We start from the raw sequence: 8,842 nt of genomic DNA on the forward strand, positions 1-8,842 counted from the left end.
AAACCAAACGGCCCTTTTGAGGGCCACCACATCTTCCAAAAAGAGAACTACCGTAAATACTACACTGGCTTTTGCCGTACACACATACCTAAATTATGCGCATTGTCACAAGCAAAGTTTTATGAAATATTGAATGAAAACCTTCTTAGCTAAACTGCGGCAGTATGTCTTCGGCCGATTTCGGGGTTTTATTGATTGAATGCTATTTATTTGGGGATTGTTTTTCATTGTGTATTTCGTAAGTGATCCGGTGTACACAGCAAATGTTTGATCGTTAGCACGTTCTGCGCGTCACTTCGTGATTGACAGCAGTTTGAAATGGTCAACGGCTATGTTGTCGACGCCACTGATCGTGTACAGAAAGAGATTTTTCATGAATAAGCCGCTTGAAACTGTAAAACAGACAGTATTTGGCTCACAACCTTATGTCTAAAGTATTCACAAAAGGTACTATGGTGGCACAGCGCTATATTTATCTCCGTGGATAAGATTTATGCCAGTTTTCTGGAGCAGTTGCTCGCGTTCCTTCCGTGTGTCAGTCATTTAAAACAATGAACCCACTGAAGTTAAGCTGCCTTTTATACCCAAGTAATGGCTTTAAAGTTATTTATGCACTGCTGCACATGGTAAAACCACGACACTCACCAGTAAATTTTTGTCACTTGAAAGTGAACAGGTGACATGAGCTTAAGTTCAACTCCACGCTGCCCTGGAAGATATCCCATAATGCATTGCTGTAAGTCCAATGCTTAAACTGGAAATCAGCTCATTTGGCGTCAAGACACCAAGGCGAGCAGATCGGCTTCTCTCATCCAGTCTTGCTGTATGTGGCAAGCAATTGCGATAATCACGAATGCCTTATTCCCAAAATCAGTAAATGATATGTTATAATTCATCCCCACTTCAGTGACACAGGTTCCCTTGTCAATAAATGACAATGGGGCTGCTTGGGTACCCCAGGCCTCCCACAAGTATTACGCGGCGTGCACAAGTATCAGGTTGTTGTAGCGAATTCGAAGCAAGCAGCTTTTCTCACAGAAACAAGTTGCATAATGTACTCAGTAAAACGTTGTCAGGTACATGTAACATGAAAAGTGACTGAAGGTCAAAGTGACTAAGGCACCGGGATTGATCTGACCACAAACAACAACAAGAGGGTGTGAATACTTGGGTCGAAACGGACAGGGGTCGAGGTTACCTGGTGCCCCGGCCCCAAGCTGCAGGCCTGGCTATGTAAGGCGTCCACATTTTAGAAAATCACTAAAAGTAGGCAGAAATAAAGCCCCCTTACGTCAAAATGCTAGGGATCGATAGGGGTCGGCTGACAGTTTGACACATTTCGTACCATTAAGAGTCGAATGATACTACATCGATTGGGTTGACCATACGAATTTTACCAAAAAACGTCCTGGGAAAAGTGAATGCATGGGATGTTTGACCAAACTTTACAAAGCATCAATTTTTCGATCAAAAAATTCATGCGTAGAACTAATGAAAATTCGTAAAAAATACCACTGCCTTGTACATCAGGCAATAAAACATCGCTGGCGTGAAAATGAGTTTACTAGAAAATACATAGTGGCTCTTAAAATTAGCTTGAACATTTAGCGTATTTACCGCTATATCGCTAGACGGCCGTCATTTGTGAAGGGAGGATGAAGTGGTGAATTCTGGGATATCTTCCAGGATGGTGTGGTTCAACTCGAGCTTCAAAATGTCAACTAAAGTTGAACTTGAACTTCAAAGTGAACAAAAGTTGAATTACCTTAGGCACAGTTGGATTCCAAATGACAACTAAAGTTGAACTTGAACTTCAAAGTGAACAAAAGTTGAATTACCTTAGGCACAGTTGGATTCCAAATATCAACTAAAGTTGAACTTGAACTTCAAAGTGAACAAAAGTTGAATTACCTTAGGCACGGTTGGATTCCAATATCAACTAAAGTTGAACTTCAACTTCAAAGTGAACAAAAGTTGAATTACCTTAGGCACGGTTGGATTCCAAATATCAACTAAAGTTGAACTTCAACTTCAAAGTGAACAAAAGTTGAGATGGCGAAGGCAATTGTACCATGGGCTTTCTAAATGTACACTTTTGTCAGCTGACAAGCTTTTGGACAGAAATTTTGTAAAAAATGCACAAAATAGAGGAGTTGCTTCATTTAACATCCAGTTTTAGCAAATTATAATGAAAAATGAGAGAAAATAATTGTAGTCAAATGTATAAGAGGATTTTTCCTTTAAAAATCTGCAAACTACCTTGAGCAATTTGATGCATGCAATTTTTCTTTGAAAAAACGTAAGTACAGGTGCGTTTCATTATTTAAAAAATTTTATTTCTGAGAAAATTAATGAGGTTGTGTTGTTTCTAAAATGTGCAAATTCATTGGTCAGTTTTTTCCTTCATTTTTATGCCATTCACAAGAGGTAAAATTATGTACATCACCAAAATTATTTTTTTCTCTGTGAAAATGGAAATTGTATCTTTGTGTCAAAATATGGCAATCTTGTCAAATGCAAAGAAAAATTAAAGTTATTTAACACAAATTCAAGAATTCACAATTTGGAGATAAATTATCCAAAACAAGCAATCAAATGCCGCTACTTTTCATTTTCACATGAAAATTGAGAAAAACCTGACTTTTTCGTAAACCTCCACTTTACGCATTTCACTTTTTAACACAGAACATTGTAATGTATTTGGCACGTAGGAAAATGTTTCACATACATGTTTCAAGTTGAAAAAGGATACAGGTTTTTATTTCACATTCATGTCTTTTCGCTGTCTTTTCTGTCTCCGTATTTTGTGGTCATTCTGTTCTCGATGAACCCGAAAATAGTTTTGTGTTCTCGCTGCAAAGTCGCATTTCGAAAATAATAGAAAATCCTTATGCTAAAAAGAAATGAACTTTTACCCCTCCCCCTAAACGAAAGAATTGCGTTTGTCGTGCGTCAGCTTTTATTATAGACGGCCCCTAACTGTAGAGGGGTGCATAATTTTTTTTTAATGTAAACACTATGTCTTTTTTATTGTAATATAATAAAGAACAGGAGAAAATACCTGGTAAATATTTTGATATGATGAGTGGATTACTTTCAACATTTTCCAAACAATAAATATGCTTCAGTTTGGCCTGTGTTGCATTCATAGAGAATAGACACCATGTCTTTTTTATTGTAATATGATAAAGAAAGGAGAAAATACCTGGTATGTATTTTGATATGATGAGTGGATTACTTTCAACATTTTCCAAACAATAAATATGCTTCAGTTTGGCCTGTGTTGCATTCATAGAGAATAGACACCATGTCTTTTTTATTGTAATATGATAAAGAAAGGAGAGAATACCTGGTATGTATTTTGATATGATGAGTGTATTACTTTCAACACTTTCCAAACAACAAATTTGCTTCAGTGTTGAATCTCTTGCATTCATAAAAAAAGATGAAGTTATACTTTTCAAAGGACAAGTATCGTAACTTTTTTGTTTTTTTCCCATACAAGTCTTTCAAAAGAGTATACAATACAGTGTACATATAAGATTAACTGACATTTAGACGAAACACCTTTGAGAGATCAAAGCTATCGACAAAAAATGTTTGGTTTTGAACATTGAGGAAATCCTCCATGGTTGTGAACTACGTCCGATACAGGGACTAGATTTTACACGGCAGCTCAATTGTGCTACTTGCAGTCGACAGTCAAGTTGATATTAAGTTGCCTTTGTGACCGCGATATATCGACGCCATGGCAAGTTTACAATTCATTAAAAAGAGCGCTCAGGGGCCGTCTCAGATTGTCGCACATGTTGGAAAATAGAAAGTCGTTCGTTTACGGAGGGAGAGGGTTTAACCTCCATTGTATCAGTGAAAGTTGCTAGCTTTCATTTTGTGATCACAAGTTCTTTGCGTGTAAAAATAAATACAATCTGCACACTCGTGTCAAACTGAATCCGAATCATTATGATTCGTAGCCCGAAACACATCCTAAATCTAAACCATTCAATCGTAAAAAGTATCATTTTTTGAATGTTCTATAAGCGTCTGTCTTCTCTAGTAACCACATCTGGGTAGTCATTTTGCTCCTAATTATCAGTGCAAAATATCGAAACAAAACATCCCATATAGCTGGGCAAGTTACTCTCTTTGGTAAACCAGTTGCCGGCTCAAAGCAACACTTCGAAAAGCACCATAATGCCTTTGAAAAGTTCTTAGGAGGCTCATGTTTGTACACCAGGGCGACTTGTCGACAACTGAAAAAGAAAGAACAGATATGCACAGAAAGATTGGAAAAAATTGTTCAAGTTTGACGCTGGAAAGCCAAGATTTGTGACTATCTATAGCGAAACGAAAAAGGAAGGGGGGGGAAGGGGGAATAAAATAACACCTCAATGCAGTAAAACGCCCCGTCTAGATTGATTGCTTGAAATTGAAATGTGGCATGGGGATACATATTTTTCAGTATTTATAGAGCAAAATGCTATATTGTACCCTTAAGCAGACATCAACATTTCGCACTTTTGAACTTTCGTTTAGAGAGGGTGTTTTGATGTAAACGAAGTTATTTCGTTTTTTGAACTTTTGCGACAATCTGAGACGTTCTCTTTTCATAAGTTACGTCGATGTGCGTCATCTTTCGTATATAAGCTTACTCCCAGAGGCCCAGAGAAGGCTGCAAATTTATTCGACATATAGCATTTTACGACAGACATGCAAAACTTACGGTCATACTGGGCCGTAGGCCCGAATGTCGCAAACAATTTACGTCATTTAAGGTTTAACGGCACCATGAACTGCTCTATTCCCGATATTTTTACAGCAGTGTTGAGTGTCTTTCGAACTTTTCAAGATGATTTTGGTTATTGTAAGCTTTCAGGGGCTATGAGAACTAGAAATGGCTTAGGCAAAACTTTGCTCAACGTTCGATCTCCATAGCAATTGTTTATGAGTTCGGCGTTTGTCATGCCTAATTTTCCGCTGAAATCTTTATGCGGCAGCATAAGAACCGCGTAGGTTTTGAACGCTTAAAATGAAAATCAAAGCCAAGAAAACGGAGTGAGTTTGATAATGTGAGAATTAAGAGTTATATGTACTTTTGTGTACTTTTAAATTTCGAATCTGTTGAAGTATGGAACACATTGATCTAGTATAGTGATAGGGCGTAGTCGTTATTGTCAGGCCCAACAGGCGCCAAATTCCACGAAGAAAACTCACAAGATGAGTTTGAATATGATATTGCACTATACTGTTTCAATTCCATCCTTTCCATTGCTAAAATCTGCAATGCGAGACGTAATTCATACTGAACGGAACTGAAATTTCAAGCATAATTGTATTAGCCACCGCGCGCCCCGCGTACGTTAATGCATGGGATGGGCGCTGAACGATGGCAACGGACACTGTACATATACACCCAAGTACGTAATTGTGGATTTTTCACAATTCAGTGTGCCAATCTTCACCAAATTTCCCATGCATGTAGGATATTAGTTGCTTTGACGATTGTTTGATGGCATTTAATCGTTATGTTGTCACGTGACTTCAAACTGCCCCCGAAAAAGCGACATTTCGTGAACGCTAGTACACCTCAAATTCCAACCGTGAAGTGAAATATATTCCATTGAATAGTTGATTTTTTGAATACAGACGAACGTATTCTGTTCATTTGTTGTATGGCAATTGATCACTTATGATCAATAAAGTCATCGTGTTTACCTCAACTCTATGATATTAAAGATCATCCAAGACAACATAGGGCTGGTGGTGGCATTGCTGTTGTTTATCGAGAAGACCTGTTCAATGTTAGTAAGATTCATGCTGGGGAAGAATGTTCTTTTGAATTTGCCGAATGGAGTGTTACTGGCAAGAATGGAAAGATAAAGCTTGTAACAATATACAGGCCTCCATATTCAACTGTTCATCCAGTCTGCCCAAATGTCTTCTTACGTGAATTTGAAAATTACCTGGATAGTATCTTAACCTGCAATGAGCCAATCCTAATATGCGGCGACTTTAATATTCACGTCAACAAGGCTGAAGACCAATCAGCCCAGAAATTTAACAACATCTGCTTTGCAAGGGACCTCATTCAACATGTGTCTATTCCAACCCATGAATCCGGAAATACGCTTGACTTAATCATTACAAGAGATGACAATAGACTTGGTATCACTTCACCTGAGAGTAATCACTTTATTTCAGATCACTGTTTTGTTCCACTTACTTGAGTCGTGTTGACAGGAGTATCGATAACAAATATGTTACACTTCGTGCTTATAGAAAGATCAACCTCACAACATTCAGAAATGATATGCTATTGTCTGCTCTTTACGACCCAGTAATTTTGCAGAGTAGTGATCTTAATAAGTTGGTTTCCACATATAACACTGTATTAAGCAAACTCTTAGATACGCATGCTCCAAAGTTTCGAAACGAGTAACAACTAAACAGAGTTTACCTTGGCTAAATGAGCACATTACACGTGTCAGAACACTGAGGAGACGTGCAGAAAGAAAGTGGAGGCTGCATCAAACAGTAATCAGCAGACAAACTTTTAAACAGTTTAGAAATCGCTTTTGCCGGGAGCTTGATTTTGCTGGCTCTGAATATTACAGAAACAAAGTCAATGACTGTCATGGTAATCATAAAAAGCTTTACGGTGTCATTAACTCATTGCTAAAACCACCTTGTATTACACCTTTACCAGATCACGCCACAAGTTTTGAGTTGGCTAATAGATTCAACAGTCATTTCCTAGAAAAAGTTGACAAAATCAGAGATGATCTTGATTGTCAAATGGGAAGATATGTACCGACAGTAAGGTGTACTTCTAGAGTAATTACTCAGAAATTTGAAGTTTTCAAACCAGTCACGACTGATGAAGTAAGGAAGTACATATTAAGATCACCATCAAATCATTGTAAGAGTGATCCTATTCCAACTGGTTGCTCAAAGAGTGTGTTGAAGAATTACTTCCTATTATCACCTGTATGATAAATTGCTCTCTTCAAAATGGAATGGCATTTTCCTGATAGCTGGAAAGAAGCTATTGTAATACCATTGTTGAAAAAGCCAGGTGCTGGTACAATTCTCTCCAATTACAGACCAGCAGTCAGTAACTTAAGCTTTGTTTCAAAGCTTGTTGAACGGGTCGTTGTTGACCAGTTAACAGCTCACATGCAAGCAAATGCCCCATTACCTGTGTGTCAATCTGCATACAGGCAATATCATAGCACTGAGACTGTACTCAGCAGGGTAACTTCTGACATATTTCAGTGTATGGGGAAACAACAGGTGGCACTAATGGTGTTGCTGGATCTCAGCGCTGCCTTTGACACAGTAGATCATCAAATCTTGCTCCACACTATGAAGGCTGAATTTGGATTAGATAACACAGTTTTGCATTGGCTTTCATCTTATCTAAGTGATAGAACACAAAGAGTACTGATATCCGACAGTTTGTCTGAAAAGTGTAGTATCAGATTTGGTGTTCCACAGGGATCTTGCCTTGGACCGGTTCTGTTTACAGCTTATTCAAGTACATTGTTCCACGTCATTAACAAACATTTATTATACAGTCATGGTTATGCAGACGATACACAGCTCCTGAAAGTGTTTGCACCGAGAGCTGATGATGAGACCACAGCACTTGAATGTGTAAAAAACTGTGTTTGTGATATTCAAAATTGGATGTTGGAACATAGGTTGAAACTTAATGACAACAAAACAGAAGTTGTGATTTTTGGTACCAAACAACAGCTCGCCAAATTAACTTGTGACTATGTTCAAATTGGTAATGACAGAATCAAAATTGTTAACAAGGTTCGTAATTTAGGAGGATATCTTGATTCGACCTTGTCGATGGAGCACCATGTCAACCAGATTTGTAAAAAAGCCAGTCACAGCTTATACAACCTCCGACGTATTCGTCATTATTTGAATCAAGACACTACTGAAATTCTTGTTCACGCTCTCATTAGCTCCCACCTCGACTACGCCAATTCAATCTTATATGGCATGCCAAATCAGCATTTTAATAAATTACAGCGTGTCCAAAATGATGCAGCAAGAGTGGTAATGCATCTGAGAAAGTATGATGGTGTGACTGACTCACTGATCCAACTACACTGGCTTCCAGTAAAGGCCAGGGTTAATTTCAAAATATCTTGCAGGTCTTTAAGGCTCTAAATGGTATGGCACCACAGTATATTTGTGACTTGGTAGAAAAAGTCAGCGTTAATAGGTATAATCTGCGGATAAATTTCGGTATGAATCTCGTAGTACCAAGATCTTTCAACAAGTATAATGATCGTGCATTTGCAGTCTGTGGTCCAAGGTTATAATAATAATAATAATTAATAATAATAATAATAATAATAATAATAATAATAATAATAATAATAATATTTGGTTCTTATATAGCGCACATATCCACAAGTAGATGTGATCAAGGCGCTTTACAATTATTATTACCCCTGGTCACTGGACCTAATATGATACCACTCAACTCCCTGGGGAGCAGACAACAGCTCACATGTGCAGCCAATAAGCGCAGCAGAGCTAAACACACACATAACAACCTCTGTCCTACCAGGTACCCATCACTCCTGGGTGGGGAGAAGCAATGAGGAATAAAGTGCCTTGCCCAAGGACACAACACCACAGCCATGCCGGGATCGAACTCACCATCCTGTGATCGTGAGTCCACTGCTCTAGCCACTGGCCCATGATGCCTCCTTTTGGAACTCACTCCCACTTGAATTAAAGTGCATAACAGAAATTCAACCTTTTAAATCAAAGTTAAAAACTTTTCTTTAAACAATTTTATCAACTGCACTGATTA

Source organism: Ptychodera flava (assembly GCF_041260155.1).
Source record: "Ptychodera flava strain L36383 chromosome 23 unlocalized genomic scaffold, AS_Pfla_20210202 Scaffold_23__1_contigs__length_28996876_pilon, whole genome shotgun sequence".
Lineage (NCBI taxonomy): Eukaryota > Metazoa > Hemichordata > Enteropneusta > Ptychoderidae > Ptychodera > Ptychodera flava.